At 34.5% G+C, this 16,865-nt stretch overlaps 1 long non-coding RNA gene and 1 pseudogene across 1 annotated transcript; both read left to right on the forward strand.

Annotated features, from left to right (window-relative positions):
- The first annotated feature begins 163 nt into the window (after nt 1-163).
- On the forward strand, nt 164-1,098 carry LOC127162378 (uncharacterized). Its single transcript, XR_007827326.1, has 3 exons — nt 164-224; nt 608-744; nt 849-1,098. It is a non-coding gene; the product is annotated as an uncharacterized LOC127162378 (long non-coding RNA).
- A 3,162-nt stretch (nt 1,099-4,260) lies between these two features.
- Nucleotides 4,261-16,865, forward strand: part of LOC127162377 (protein NLRC3-like) — a 26,421-nt pseudogene continuing 13,816 nt past the window's right edge.

Raw genomic sequence — 16,865 nt, forward strand, 5'->3', positions numbered from 1 at the left:
TGGAGATAAATATAAATGTAAAAATACAGCTGTTTTGTGTGTCCAGTTGAGTTTCAAGCTGTTGACCTGCCCAGCCATCAGACATTAGCATACATCACACAGATTAAATGAACACTGATATCTGTAGCTAAATTTTATCTTTATCTGTCATTGAAACTTCACAGTGATTTCACCTATGCGGGATCATCCACAGACCTCTGCAGCAGCAAAGGCTAACGAAACTGGTGAGCATATTTCAGTCAACTACATTCAACAGAACTGTAAAGTAGGGCTGCAACGATTAATCGCACGATGTCGTGAGGCCCGTTTAGTCAATGAAGCCGGTACTTTGATTAGTAGTAAAGCTCCATCACATGCGTTCAGCTGGAGCGGCAAGTAATACACAGAGCCGTAAAGCACTGACAAGCTACGCCAAATCGCACGCAAAATCGAATTCGTTGCAGCCCTACTTTAAAGTATGTGATTTTTAATCTCAGTATTGCTCTTTATGTGCTTGTATGCTTCTTTGATCACTTTATTGCTGTTTAAAACTGATGTAAATAGATGTAAAGTGTTAATGTGTACATCTGCATCACAATATCTCATTATGAGGTCTTTTTGATTACAGGAGCCCCCACTCTGCAAACAGGTCTACAGGAGGCTAAGCAGACGATTGAGGATCAAAAAAAAAGATTGCCACCCTAAAAGACTGGGTAGACACAATTAAAGAGGAGCGAGATTTCCTCAGGGAAAGACTCAAAGAGGGTAAAACTGATTTGAGAATATTACAGCTTCAAAAATATTGTCACAACACCATTGGCAAAAATTCCATTGTCAAAGAATTTTCCTTAACCTTTTGATTTTCACAGCTCTTGCAGTAAGAAGTGACAAGGGGGGTGATGTGGCCAGCAATATCCCACCTATAAGGCAGGCACCTGGACAGAGGAAACAGGAGTCAGATGTAACCGATTCATCATCCTCTGATTCATCATCTGATTCAGAGCCCGATTCTGAGTCCTCAGGGGCCAAGAAAGCCAAGAAGAAAAAGTCCCAGCCAAAAAAGGCCAAAAAAATGGGCAAGAAACTAAGAGGTATGCAGTGAGTCATACACAAATTGATACAGTAGAGTCATTCTCTAATTGGTCAGCAGGTCAACAATGAATGTAAACCCTTTTAGTGTATTTTACATACACCTATACTCAGGGCTCAAACTGATGGTGGATGCGGGGTGATGGCTTCCCCCTTGTTGAAAAAATGACAAAAAGCATTCCCTCTGTAAAACCACCATCTCCCTTACCATCACCTTTAGATTAATAATGTTGTGTAAAACTTGTCATGCACACAAAATGTTAAAATTAATTTCGTATGATACTTTACGAACTAAATAACAGCGATTGATAAATCAGAACTTTATATTGCAACAAGCTGTGCATAAGCTCGAAAATGGTTCAAACACGACTTTTGACGTTATTAAAAACATGCAGAGCAGCACTGCACAGTTTTGTTTCTAAATGAATATGTTTTTAAATGAGCCAATAATTAGTAAGCCATTCTTAAGGGCAGTCACTTGCTTTGTTTCTAAATGAATCAGCCATTTTGAATGAATCTTTTGATGCAATGATTTAGTGTATCATTTATTAAAACAGGGACTTGCTTACACCTACTGCCAGTTTTAGTGTCATATTTATTCTTCCATGAGAGCCCTAAATCAGCCAAGGTACCAGCACAAAAACATATACAGCAAAATATTTTGTAATTAAAAACAAAAATCCCTTATTTCAGGTCCCACAAAGAAAACAGCTTATAAATCATAGTACATTTAATAAAGCTTATTTTTTGTTAAATAAAATGTTTAAAATTTAGACTTATTTCAGAGACTGCCATAGACCTGCTGCAGCAGTAATAACAGCCTTTTTACAGATGTGTCCTAGTAGAATCAGCAAAGCTGAAAAAAATATATTTCAGGTGTGCCACTTTGCAAGCAGTGACAATACTGAATTTGCCACTCTTTGCCCATTGTCACATACAAATCTATGGACCAATTACGAATTATCACCTCAGTTTACCTCTTTAAAGTTTGCTTATTTTTGTTCAATGATTATGCATATGTAAAATTGTAAACTGTATTACAGCACTATTACTAGGCTGGTTCAATTAAACAGAAATCAGCCAATAATGCATTCTCTTGTCCTACAGTCAAAACCCCTGACGACTCCATCCGCCGCTACAACATGGTGTTGGAGAAGATTAAAAAGATCATATCAGCAAAGCTGAAGCTTATGCAAGGCTTGGGGTAGATCGAAATACCATCGTGTCGCAGGCTCCGATTGCGGAACTTGCAGCCACTAACCCAGATCTGTTCTGCACATTGAGGTCCACTTTTAAAAGGAAGGACAGCCTGAAAAGGTTTGCTGAAACTTGCAGGGGTTTTTGTGAGCAGGAGCCTACAGCTTCAGCTATCCTAAAGAAAAAAGGCGACGGATCCTTACTGGATATTTACAAGAACTAAACATGTTTGTATGTTCTGTATGCCAAGCGTTTGTGCCATTTATTTATTTGTTTATTTTATCTTTGTTCAGCATTAAATATTTCATGAGGAGTCTACATCAGTAGCTTGAAGGTGGCTCCTTACCTTAAAAATACCAAGCTGTTTGTGAACCCTTTTTTCATCTTTTTTATTTTTTTGTAAATCCTTTAACAGCTTTATGGTTTTGTAAAAGGTTTTCAGATAAAGGCACTAAAATTTCATGATATATGTACCGAATTTCTTCTCAGCTCTTTCCAGGCATTGATGTTGATTTTACTGGGACAAGAACTGGGTTAACTGGGTTACTGTTTAAGAATAAAGCAGAAAGTTAAGATCAAAGTCCCTTTTGTGTCCTCAGTGCATTGTGTGCAAAAGCTTAAACTTTCATGTTCATATTCATGTCATTTCACAATTATGCCAGCATTAATAACACACTGTTTTTCAGGATTTGAAAGAACCAAGTCATCACTTTAGTTGAGGGGCCACACACATGATGAACTCATGGGAAGTTAATGCTTAGTTAATGATGACTACTGTATTTGGATGTCAACAATTCACATGCTATGTGCTGTGATTAGTCAATGTTGGGGTCTGGTCACCACTTTAGTTGATGAAACTCATGAGAAGTTAATGCTTAGTTAATGATGACTACTGTATTTGGATGTCAACAGAGTATACAAGCTATGTGCTGTGATTGACCAATGTTGGGGTCTGACCATTTACTGCAGGCTACTAGGAAGACATGAGCGTGCTTGACAATTCATAATTAATATAAAACATTAGTTACATACTGTTTAATTGACATATACTGTTCTAGCCTGTATGCATGCATGAGGTAAGTAATCTTACATGTATGAAATAATCCTATTTTATGCATGAATTCATGATGATTCATGTACCAAAAGTATAGATTTATCCACAGTGAATAGTAAAGACCTTTTTTGTGAACAAAAGAAAACATCATGATCATGTGTAATAAACCATAAATCATGGTGATGTACCCACCTTAGTTAATGTCGTAATTAAATTGTTGATCATTCATGAAGTCATGATAGAAAGACTTTGAACTCATGTTAGTTCCTGATAATTCATGAGACATTAATGCATGAAGTAACACACAATTCATGCATGAATTTATGCATGAATTCATGGTAATTCATGTACCCTTACCGTAAAGTGTTACCATAATATTTCTTTCTAATGTTAGGAAATTAACATTAAATCATCAACATTAACATCTTAAACTTGCACTAAAACGTGATATATATACCATCTAAGTAGTAATTTAATAGAATCTCATGTCGTCTTTAGTGATACAAGCTCAGAAACATTTACTGTATAACCTGTTGAAGTTTTTTTTTATATTGTGTATTGACTTGGTGCCATGATGGACATTGAAATGTTATTTATTTTTCATTTTAAACAGTATATATGATTATTTAATGGTAATGCAACATTTGTGAACACAACTGTGTATGTCAGACTATAAATCCCCAAAATCAGGAAGACTGGGGAGATTCACAGTCTGAAAGAGGCAGCAAAGAGGGAAGTAAGTTACTATCAAAGTTCTCTCAGAATGTGTTTAAAGATTCAATTTAAGATGAGTTAAAAAAAAAAATTATCCAAAAATCTAAATGTAACGTACATAGTTCAACAATAGTAGACTTTGTAATACTTTTGTGGTACCTATGTCATGTTTAAAAAAAAAAAAAAATGTGTTGAGAAGTTACAGCCAATTAGCGCTCTCTTTACTGGGTGACGTCATCCTGCGATCGCTTGCTGAAGAGGGCAGAGCATAATGTGTTGTGAGTCTGGACACCAGTGATCATTTTTCATGAAGTGGACATTTATTATCGTGAGTCAATGACACGATGTCAGTGTGCTTTTCTGTATTTACCTAGGAGACTCTTCATTTATGTTTGGCATGTGATTGCATAACTTCACTAGTATATTACAGCCAGCGTGTTTATCCACTCGAGCAGCCGCATTAATGTGTTTCAATACTTCATTTCATAGTTTAAGTGATGTTTGTAAGCACTAAACTTGCAGTATTTCATATTGTACATTGTGTAGATTGACGGTTACATGTTGTTCTTCGCATTTACCGTTCGAATCAACGACGCAGCAAAATATAATGAACTTTTACCTACTTTTTCTCTGTGAGCTTGATCTGGAGGCGCTACATGATACTACAGCGCAGGAGCGTTTCAGTTAAATACATCCGGGGCTGATGCCAAAACATCAGGTGCTAGTGGTGTTTATGGGAGCGTTACATCATGCTACTTAAGATTTTGTTATTTTCACAGGTGGTCTGAACCTGGATGGGGTCCAGGGGCATTAAACTGGGGGTTAAAGACCTTGTCACACTATGAACAATAGTAAATAATAATCACTTCAGATAGCAAACATATCAAATAAATCATTATAATTATAACTTTACAAAATATGTTAACAAATAAAATTATAAATTTGAAGATGTATTTATAACTGTAGCAAATATATAGTTGCATGCAAAAATATGGGCCCTATTTTTTTTTTTATCGTGAATTTTTTTTTTTCAAGGATGCATTGAATTTTTCTGGACTTCTTTTTAATGGTTACATTTAATTTTATTAATCAAAATGTAATTAATCATGTGTAATTAAATCTGGAATCTTATGTGATTTACCGTCAATGTATTATTATAAAGTTCAGAAAAATTACATGTTTAGGACCCCATTAAATTTTTTATTTTTTTGCACCTTACATTTTATTGTTACCAAATATGTTTTAGTGGACATTGTTTGTCTAAATGCATAAAAACAACTTTTATTCATTTTTACAATAGCCTTATGGAATTCTGTGTTGTGTATTTTTTTGGCAAATAAAGGGGATTTACTATTCAAATTTAAAACATGGAAGAAAAATTGTGTGGGGAATTTGTATAAATTTTTATTAAATAATAGTAGTATTCGTACACTGTAAAAAACACTTTGATGAGTCAACTTAAAATAATTTGTAACCTGGTTGCCTTAAAATTTTAAGTTCAGTCAACCTGAAAAAATGTATTCAACCTGAAATGTTAAATTATACTAAGTGACAACTTAGATATTTGAGTTGAATCAACTTAAAATTTTAAGGAAGCTGGGTTACTTACCCATCTGTTAAGTTTAGCAAACACAAATATCTAAGTTGTTACTTAGTACAACTTAACATTTCAAGTTGACTAAACTTATTTTAGTTGACTGAACTTAAAATTTTAAGGCAGCAAGGTAACAAATTATTTTAAGCTGACTCAACAAATTGTGTTTTTTTTTTTTTTTTACAGTGTAGTAGGCACATACATTATACTGAATGGTTAATAAAGTTAAACCAAACTTTTACTTTGACGGGTCGTTGTGAATACCTTTAAATTTCTGTGTGTATATTTGGCGCTTGTTTTACTCAAATGAAAGAGTGAAATGCTCATTAAGTGACTCTCAGAGCAGTTCTGGAGATGTTGTTAATGTATTTATGTCCTCATTTAGTGAAACGGCAGACGCTGAAATCACTGCGCTCGTCACACGCGCATCAGTATTACAAGTAAAGAAACCGCTTTATATTCATTCATAAAAGACACAGAACATGCAGGATTCATATTTAAATGGTCTTTTGCAGCATAATATTTACAGATACTAGTCCATATCATACTTGATTTAAGTATAATTACCAACAACTTTTGATTAATTCCGGCGCTACCGACAAAAAAAAAATAGAAATAGAAAAAAAAATTTGAAAAAACATTCAGTGATTAGACCTGGTTACGCCCCTGCTACAACGTTTTTTTTTTTAAATTTTAAAGAATATTACTTTACGTAATTGTTTCTTGCTGATTATGACGAGTTATTATTATTACTGTCTACTTATTGTTATCTTTGTTATTTTCAGACCACATCTAGACAAATGTCCATTGTTTAGAGACTTCTGAGCAAGCAATGCCCAGTGGTCTGACTGTGCTGTCAATTACTAAGTTCTTATTAAAAGCTGGAACTGAATCCTGCCTCAGGTGTCCTTACCGACACACCAGTGCGAACACAACGCCACCTGAATTAGTGCACATACAGTTATAATTAACCCTATCCTACATAATGTGTGTGTGTGTGTGTGTATATATATAGATTTTCTATTTCATCTTTTTCAGTTTCCAAGACATCCAGTGTCTGAATCTGACTGTGCACTAGAACTCATCACAGAGGCAGACAGAGAGCTGAGGAGAACCTCATTTCACAGCAAAACACTGCACCAATCTTCAATGTAAAGATCAAGAGTGAAGTGTCAGTCTACAGAGGCCTCAGAAGACCCTGCCCTCTCATAGTGGGGTAAGAAAGACACACTCACAGCTTTCACCATCTACATCTGCTTTTAGGCCTCCTAAACACTGTCTGAGAAAGTGTATGAGATCCTAGATTCTCCTTAAGAAAGTCAACACACTCATTTTCTTGGGTGGGCCAAATAATAAAGAAGAGACAGAAATATCTATATTGTTCCATTTACATAACGTCCTTTTTGAATGTTGTTGTTTTCTTTAATTCTGTATGCTTCTTTGTTAATTATAATATTGTTTAAATTTATCTTCTTGTAGTGAAGCAGTATTAAAGCACATCAACACCAGATATTTCTCTCACTCCCTCACAAAACTAATTTCTTTCTGCAAATAGATAAATATACACACATTCATAACCTACTGAATAAAAAAATAATTAATTTGTGTGTATTATTGTTCCATTTATAAATTATTATAAATAATAATTAATCAATCTGTAGTGTTTTAAATGTAGTGGCTTATTTACATTTACATTTACACAGATGAACAAATTAACACTGAATAAATGAATAAACTGTATTGTTAGGTATTTTTTTATTGTAATTTATGTGTTGGTTTCCTTAACAGAAATGTAACTGTCAACTGTCTGTAAATGTATCTACAACAACAACCAAAAAAAAAAAAAAAAAAAAATGAATTCCCTATAACCATTAAAACCAGTAGGAATTATGCAGAGGCTTTCTTTTTTACAGCAGTGAATGAAATTGTATAACTTTATCTGGTACGTCTATAAGGAATATGGACCGTGAGATTATGTCTTCACAACGTGCCAGTTTGATCATTGGGATGTACTAAGCACGTTCTGATAACGCACCACTGTAACGTCACCACAACGAATATGGGAATCACAAAGTTACGTCGCTGGTATGTTATTTGGTACGTCACTGTGACGAATATGGTCTGGTCCAGTAACGTTGTCATGACGTAACTGTGTTAGCTGGCATGTAACCATACAAAAATATTAAATGTACTTATTTGACACCAAAACCCTGACACTTTTTTCACCTGAAATCATGTTATATATATATATATTATATATATATGTATGTATGTTTTTTTTTTTGTTTTTTTTTTTTTTCTGGACAATTTGTTGCATAATGATCAGATGCTGCAGGTTTTGTTGTACTGATGATCAAAGTCTGCTTTATTGTCAATTCTGCCACATGTACAGCACATACAGAGAACTGAAATTGCATGTTTTAGAATGTAAAAATACAAATAAATACAGATTCAATATAATACAAAATACAACTATACAAATATACAAATAAGGACAGGCCAAAAAAGAGATAAAGTAGCACAAGGCACATGGCAGATGAAGTGCAAACCAGTGAAATAAACAGTGCAGATATAATGAGTGTAGTGCAAAAAGAGTTTATCAGTCTGTTTAAAGTGACAAAGAGCTCAGAGAGCAGTCTTTATTTAAACTGTCAGAAGAGGTAGTTTCCTGATGGATGAATTTGTCCTTCAGTCTGCTGGTCCTGGAGACTCCGCAGGTGTTGAGCCCCAGCTGGACCAATTTGTGAATGAGCTGTTGAGTGAACGATGACTGTCAACACAGTTTAGTTGTGCTGCTATTCTGGAGTATGGTTTACCTTGATCATTAACATGCACAATTTTTATGAACACTTCTAGGAAAACAGTCTAGATAGTCTTTTAGTCAAATTATTTAAATGTTTCTGAACACATTGTTGAAATGTTCTCATTATATGTATATTTAAAGGGACAGTTCACCTAAAAGTGTAAATTGTCATTTACTCTCCCTCATGTCATTTCAAACATCTATGATGATATTTTGAGAAAAGTCTCTGTGTCTTTGATTGGTTGCCAACATTGTTCAACATTGTTTTATGTTCTACAGACAAGTGAAGGAAAGCAAGAATTATCTTTATGAGGATTCATCAGTAAAAATACAAAAACAATCACCAAATGTACAGTAGAAAGATAAAAATTTTGAGAAAGTATTTTTAAAAATGTGAAAATAATCCTGTAAATCAGAGAAATCTGCTGCAGATTTGTCAGTGAATTCACTTCTTGTTGAAATACTACACTGATTTTAAATAGAATAAGATTTACTGCTGTATGATCAGCTCTGCTTATATTTCTAACAGTAATTCATAAATGAAAACACTTAAAAACCAACAGCTTTTATGAATTCAGTGTGTTTATACACTGATAGTAAATGTAAGCAGCTTCAAACAGCATTGTTTTAACAAATGTTAAAAAGTTTTTAAACAAATGAAATAATGCAGCATTAATATAAACATACATGAACACATGGGCGATATATCAAATAAGATTTCAGCCATAGTACTGTCAGGCATTCACCACGGCCACCTTCACCTGCCACGTCACCCAGAGCACCACCCACCCGTTCATACTCACCTGAGTTCTAATAACCTGCACCTGACACCTCAGTGAAGTTGGCACCCCATAAAAATAAATAATGACCAAAACTATGCCATTCGTTTGTGCTGATTTGTGCAGCAAAAACGAACGTTTGTGCTGGTTTGGTGTTTAAGATATTAAACATTATTTTTGACCGTGTGACGTCACTTTCCACCCCATGTTGCCCAAATCGCTCCAAACCGGCGCAGTTCGTTTGTGCTCGATTTGTGCCGTTAAAATAAACACTGTATCTGTTTTCCTTCCCTAGATATAACCAAAATATTTTCGGGGCTGTGGCGTCACTCTCCACCCCATGTCGTCCAAATCTCTCCAAACCGGTGCCGTTCGTTTGTGCTCGGTTTGTGCCCGTTTGTGCCGCTAAATTAAACATTGCGTCTAATTCCCTTCCTTAGAATAAAACAAATATAATATGGGCCAGTGACGTCACTCTCCACCCCATGCCTTCCCAATCTCTCTAAACCGGTGCCGTTCGTTTGTGCTCGATTTGTGCCGGTTCGTGCCGTTAAAAGAAGTCATGTAACTATGACCGCTGCTTAAAACAAAACTTTTTTTTACGAACAGCGACGTCACTCTGCACCCCATGCAATCTAAATCATTCCAAAATGTTGCCATTCCTTTGTGCTCCATTTGTGCCGGTTTGTGCTGTTCAAAGAAACCAAGCATGACCTCTCTTTAAATATAACGAAATATATCACTCTCCACCCCATTTAGCGCCACTGCAGAGTTTAAGAAAAGTTACTGTTCATGCTGCCTTAAAATTTTAAATTTAGTCAGCTCCAAGTTTTCACTAACTTCATATTTCATATTAACTACATTTAAAATTCAAGGCACTTCAACAAAAAAAAAAAAAAAAAAAAAAAAAAAAAAAAAAAAAAATCGTATAATTTGGTTGTGTTGGATTTGTGCCATTAGAATATTAAACATGGATTCCCCACGAATATTCGTTAATATTTTTAATGGCAAAGTGGCTGCATGTATTTATTTTCGTTTCTTTAAGTTATTTTAGAAATATGTCTGGAACATTTTTTTTTCTTTGCTGAACAAGCCGCCAGCAGCCGACAGTGAGCTGGTCATATCTAGCCTTCTCAAAATCAACACGACTTGCCTAAAATAACATTTGTAGGTATAAAACAATTAATGCATTTCACAATATTAATTTAAACATTCAACATATAAATGCTTTTAGGCGCATTTTAATCCATGAGGAGTGTGGAAGCTACGGCGCGCAGACATGGAGGCGCCGGCAATATCGCTTGAGATTTTTTAAGTAATATCTACGCCATCATTTTTGCTAATAAAGGTAAGAGTAATACATAATTCAGAACTGCAAAGAGTCTACTTTGATTTGTGTGCACTCACAACATCAACAACGCATTCGTTTTCATTAAATTTAGATTATTTTTTTCAACATGCATTAAAATATATACAAATACGTACAGATATAGATTTACCTCGTTGATTAGCTAGAGTAGTATCTATCAATTTACTGTAGCCTTTTTCCAATGAACGGTAATTTGTCCTGCCATGCACACATTCAGTGGTCTATAGCTTAAGGCTATTTTATCTACGAGCCCTTTTTCCACAGTCCGTTATGTCCTTTTTCGTTTTCTTATGCAGTGCGGTAAATAATTGTTTATAAGGGGGACAGAAAAGCTTATTAGCTATTAAATACAGTCATGCCATGCAATTACATTTAGGCTACGTGTTTCCTATAGATAATGGCATATTAAGTGCTTAAGTTTTCTCCCTTTAAATATCCAATTTAAGACGAATTTTAGTTACAACCAGGATTTCTGGTACAAATCGAGCACAAATGTGGAGAGCGCTTTGAATTAGGCTATATATATATATATATATATATATATATATATATATATATATCGAATTTTAGTTACAACCAGGATTTCTGGTACAAATCGAGCACAAATGTGGAGAACGCTTTGAATTAGGCTATATATATACAACTTTAAATTAAGTTAGTGAAAACTAACTTGAAAAAACTAAGTGAAAAGACTACATTTTACATTTTAAGGCAGCACGAACACTAACTTTTTTTTTTTCTTTTTTTTTTTTTTAAAGAGCATGCAGTGGCGCTAAATGGAGTGGACAGTGAAATTTTTGTTACATTTAAAAAGAGGTCATGGTTACATGGTTTCTTTTAACGGCACAAATCGAGCACAAATGAACGGCACCGGTTTGGAGAGATTTGGACAACATGGGGTGGAGAGTGACGTCACAGCCCCGAAAATATTTTGGTTATATCTAGGGAAGGAAAACAGATAAAGTGTTTATTTTAACGGCACAAATCGAGCACAAAGAAATGGCAACATTTTGGAATGATTTAGATTGCATGGGGTGCAGAGTGACGTCGCTGCCCAGCAAGCAATAGCCGTCATTTCACCGTCTCGGTCAACTATAGACCCGATGTAGCCCGTCTGTGTGTGACCCCCTTCTAGCCCAAAAACCTTGAATTTGGATACATGTCATTGTTTTGGCAAAATAACTTGAGAGATGTATGATATTCCATCACGTAAGCAAAGTGAACAGCGTTTACAGTGTGTTTGATTTCATTTCTTTGACATGTTCTATGCGTCGCCTGTTTGTAGCCGAGATTTAGCTCGTAGTCAGACCGGATATTTGTAGTCCACTCATAGTCAAATCTGACTGATTGTGTTCAGGCAGCGCAGGAGATGGTTGATATACCATCATGTTTGCGGTGTCAATAATATCTACTAAGATGTCAGTGTCAGTTAATGACATGATATATATATAGCCACGTTTTAGCTCTGAGTCGGACGGGCTATGTGTAGTCTGCTTTTAGCCCAACCGGTGAAATCGAGGCAATCAGTGTCTAATTTTAACAGCTTGGCTATAGCCAGACCAGCAATGAGCATGGCCGAAATAGTCTTACATTTTTTATATTTTATTTCATTATTTTATAGCATTATTAAATAATGCATTATTAATCATGCCAAAATAATGCTAATTTAAATGTTTCAAAAGTTTAATTGCATTTAATAATATGATGCCATGCATCCCACACGCAACAAAGTGTAACATTCATACACATTATACAACGTAATTTGACTTTCTTTCAATTTATAAATAAATATGCAATTACAATTGTCTCCCTACTGAGACAGGACTACTGGCAACGCGAGACTTGAAAGTTAGTAGAGATCACTGTTGCAAGATCCCGCGATAATTCAGCCGTTTTGAATTTTGTTTTTACACGAGAGAACAAGTTTACCTGTGGGAAATCAACGGGCAAACAACAAACGATAAAGGACTTTCCTGCTTGGTCTTGGTAAGTATATGTGTTCACTGTTTATTTATACTTTATTTGTTATCATGTGTAGGAACCGTGACATTTTAGTGAAGGGAGCAGATCATAGATGATAATGATCCCTATGGACTAAATTAGGCCCCACGGTACAGCATGCATGTGATCAGAGGATTAATTGCAAAATTTAATAGATAATAGAGTAAAAGTTAATTTGTATGTGTTTACAAACTCAAGATTTTAAAACGGCAAAACAACAGAACAAACAGCTTTGATTAATCTATATTAATTTATACAGTGAACACACATTCAGAAGAATTGGACAAATTGAGGAGGAGTTTCTACATCTGGAAAAGCTGTTGGAAAAAGAGGAGATCTGGGCAGCAATGGTGTTAAAAAAAAAAAAAAAAAAAAAAAAAAAACCAAAACAACATTTCCTCACTAGAGCTCTCATCTTTGACAAATTCAGTCATTTATTTTAACTATTATATTGAATTTATGACTGAACAATGGCTTGTTACATACAGAGAAAGCATGAGCTAATTGAATAGAGTATCTTTGTTATTGTACAAGTACAATAAGATTTAGTTTGAAACTTCCAAATTGATACTAAAGCTCAAAAATACAAATTATTTCAAATTGCAATATAAAATGTTCAATTATAAAAAGTTTGCACCGGTATTAAAATAGTACAAATAGCTAAGATGTGCAATGCAGCATTAAAACCTAACCGGTACAATCAGAAGACATAATGTAATAAAAACGGTAGGGGTGAATAATTGTTCCATGCACATTTAAGGTTAATGTGTGTACTGGGTTACATTTTAGTTGCTGTATAAGCAGTGATACTGTGTTGATATGAAATTAGTTGTGCCAGACAATTTTGGACACTTTTACAGTGACGCATGTAATACTACCTGCCTGACATTGGTATGTGTTATTCAGGTGTCAAAGTTGTGCAGAATTGAATGAAGAAATCTCAAAGACAGTGCCAGAAGGAAGCTGGAAAGGTAAAGTCTTCAAAGTGTGCCATATTAATCAAACATGGTGTCAATACTTTACAGCATAATTTACAGCACAAATCAGAAATGTAAAAAATAATTCCTTTACTGGTGATTTTAAAATGTCAGTAAACTTTGTCCGCAATTGTTAACCACCTCAATCTGTATTCTATTTTAGGGTTTTAAAAATTCCCCTTATATTCAGAGCTTTCTCTCTCAGTTCTCTCTCAAAAAGCTTTTCTTATGCTATTTGTTTTTTTCTTATGCTATGTTTTTTTCTTTTTTTTCTTATATTTATAATATCATAAGGTATTTTATATATATATATATATATATATATATATATATATATAATTATTATCATTATTATTATTATTATTATTAAGTTGTTAAATTTTTATCATAATAAAAGGGAGTGTAATGCATTTATATTTTATTTTGTCATTAATTCTTTTGCATTTTTATCATTTTGTATTTTCATAAGTTGTTAATGTTATTTTTCTTAATAAAAGCTGTATATGTAGTTTGTTTGGATGGATGACCATTTTGTTGTGTTTTAGATGTTTATATGTAGGCGTTCATTAGCTGTCTATTTGATGACTAGTCTATTATTGGGCTATGGTTAGACGTCTATTAGATTTTCACTGACAGCCCAATGACAACCTTATTTTAGCCTAGACGTCTGGGCTGTGTTTCAACGGCTAATAGACGTTTTTTTTTAGACCAAAAATTGCTTGCTGGGTGTTCGTAAAAAAAGTTTTGTTTTCGTTAAGCAGAGGTCATAGTTACATGCTTGCTTTTAATGGCACAAACGGGCACCGGTTTGGAGCGATTTGGGCAACATGGGGTGGAAAGTGACGTAACACGGTCAAAAAATAATGTTTAATATCTTAAACACCAAACCAGCACAAACGTTCGTTTTTGCGGCACAAACGAATGGCATAGTTTTGGTCATCATTTCATTTTATGGCGTGCCAACTTCACGGAGGTGCACCTGACTTCTATCAGCCACACCCTATAGAAACGACATTCACTCATTCCTCTTGTTGAGGCTACTGTTCGCACCTTGTGATGTTTGCTCCTGACCTTATGTGTTTCTTCTATGTTGAACTCTTCCGTGCTCTCCGGATCCCACGTGGCTCATTAACTGGACATTTATCTGCTCAATCGTATACGAGGACCGAAACACTTTTATAGATACAACTTTAGCACAGACGCTAATCATTTTAATACTCGCGGACATTGTTTTTGCATATTTAATCCGATCTGTCTGTACTATTGAGAGATTTGAGATGAAATTGCTGACAAGCTACAGGACTAAAGGACAGAAAAATGAGCGTTTCTAATAAATTCTCTTCTTAGTGGACAAGACTGTAGGTAAGTTTTTCAAAAGGGGGTTATTGAAAACAAATGTGTTTCTGCGGGTTTTCCCGTATTTTGTCTTCTGTTTTATGCTGTTGTTTCTGTGATGTGAAATCGAAAGCATTTTTAAACCAGACATTTCTCTATAAGACCATGTGGTTATTCTACATGGCAGTTCATTTGTTTGTAACTCACTTTATTTTATATAGTGTTTTTGTTGCTGTTGCTACTAATTCAACATATTTATTCATCTCATTATCGATCATCATCTTCAGGTCAAACTGAACAGCAGATTGTTTTCTCAACCCAATGCTGATCACTGGAGTTTATCTGCAGTTTGTCAGAAGAGCAAGGAAAGGACTCTCAGTCTGAGATGAGTCTCTCACAGAAACAGAGGTAACACTGAGTCTGTTTTTTAGATAATTATTTTAAACACTACTGGAGCTTCAGATGTTTGCTGTAAAAAACAAAACCGTAACAAACTTTGTTTTATATTTACAAATGCTTTGCAGAACTTCAGAGCTTCATAACTTCCTAATTAAAAAATAACAAAAAAATATTTAAAAAGTAGCCAATAGATGATAAATATCTGAGAACTGAAATCAAAATCATCATTTACAATCTTAACCCAATTTACAGCCGCTCTTCAGCACTGGGTATGTAGATATTAAAGTAAATTATTCCACATCAGTGATTTTGGTTTTTAGGTTATAAATGTGTTTTCAGACATTAAAAATGCTTGCACACTTAATTTAAAGGGGTCATATGATGCTTTTTAATGTTTTCATTTGTGTTAGTGTGTAATGTGTCTGTGTAACATATTTGAAGTAACAAAGGTCACAGTCTCCTGCAAAGTGATTTATTGTGTCTAACAGAGAACACTGATCCAGAAATGCCTAAAATGGCTTGATTAAGGTCCAGATGTTAATTTCACAAATGTCTGCATCACAATGTGAAATATTAGCATATTGCTGTTCAAAGGTACAGTCATGTGAAAAAGTTTGGACACCCTATTGAATTCCATGGTTTTCCATATCAGGACATCATTAAAAAAAAAAAAAAAAAAAAAACTGGTCCTTGGCTGGTCTTAAAATTTTGAAAATAAAACCTTAGATGAACAAAAACACATGGGAAATTGCACCGTGTCATTATTTACTGAACAAAAATAAAGCCAAAATGGAAAAGCCATGTGTGACAAAGTTAGGACACCCTTACTGTTAACACTGGAATTAAGAGGGTAAATCACAGTCAAGCACTGCTAATCAAATACCTTTGATTAACTGGTCCATTTAATTGAAGTATGCTAACAAAAATGTTCTCTTCAGTTAGATCAGAAATGCTTTACAAAAGTTGTTCCACAAATGTGAGTCTGTAAACAAGAATGACTGCTATCTTTAAAACTCTGCAAGCTTTTCTGTGAAGGACTAGCGAGAATGTGTGCTGATATAAAACACAGATGAACCTCCTGTAGTGAAGTTTCTTTTCTCTCTGTGTCATTAGTGTAAGATCAGACTCACATGTGTCCAGCTCTGTGTCTGTGAAGAGTGACCAGTCAAAGGGTGAAGCACCAAACTTCACTGAAGAAACATCACAACCCAAATGGTATTTGATGTGTTTCTTATTTTTGTTTGCACACAAACTGTATCAGAAAGTGTATCAGTGAATAATTATCATAAAACTTTAAGTTCATAGATTGATTAAAATATTGTTTTTCTCTTTGCTAAAAATGTGATGATGTGGAGACGCTGTGTGTTTGGATGCGAAAGCAAACCCACTTTGTTTGGAATCAGTGGTTAAGATTTATTTATCACGCTGTTTCTGAGCCGTAAAACCCAAAGGTTAGCTTGAGTACAGCACACTTTATGGAGCTGCAGTACATACACACATGAGCTATACACACCTAAATACAAATAACTATAACAAATAAAAATACAATATTTTATGTTGGCACCTCAAGACATA

The sequence above is a fragment of the Labeo rohita genome, unplaced genomic scaffold, assembly GCF_022985175.1.
Source record: "Labeo rohita strain BAU-BD-2019 unplaced genomic scaffold, IGBB_LRoh.1.0 scaffold_919, whole genome shotgun sequence".
In the NCBI taxonomy this organism is placed as follows: Eukaryota; Metazoa; Chordata; class Actinopteri; order Cypriniformes; family Cyprinidae; genus Labeo; species Labeo rohita.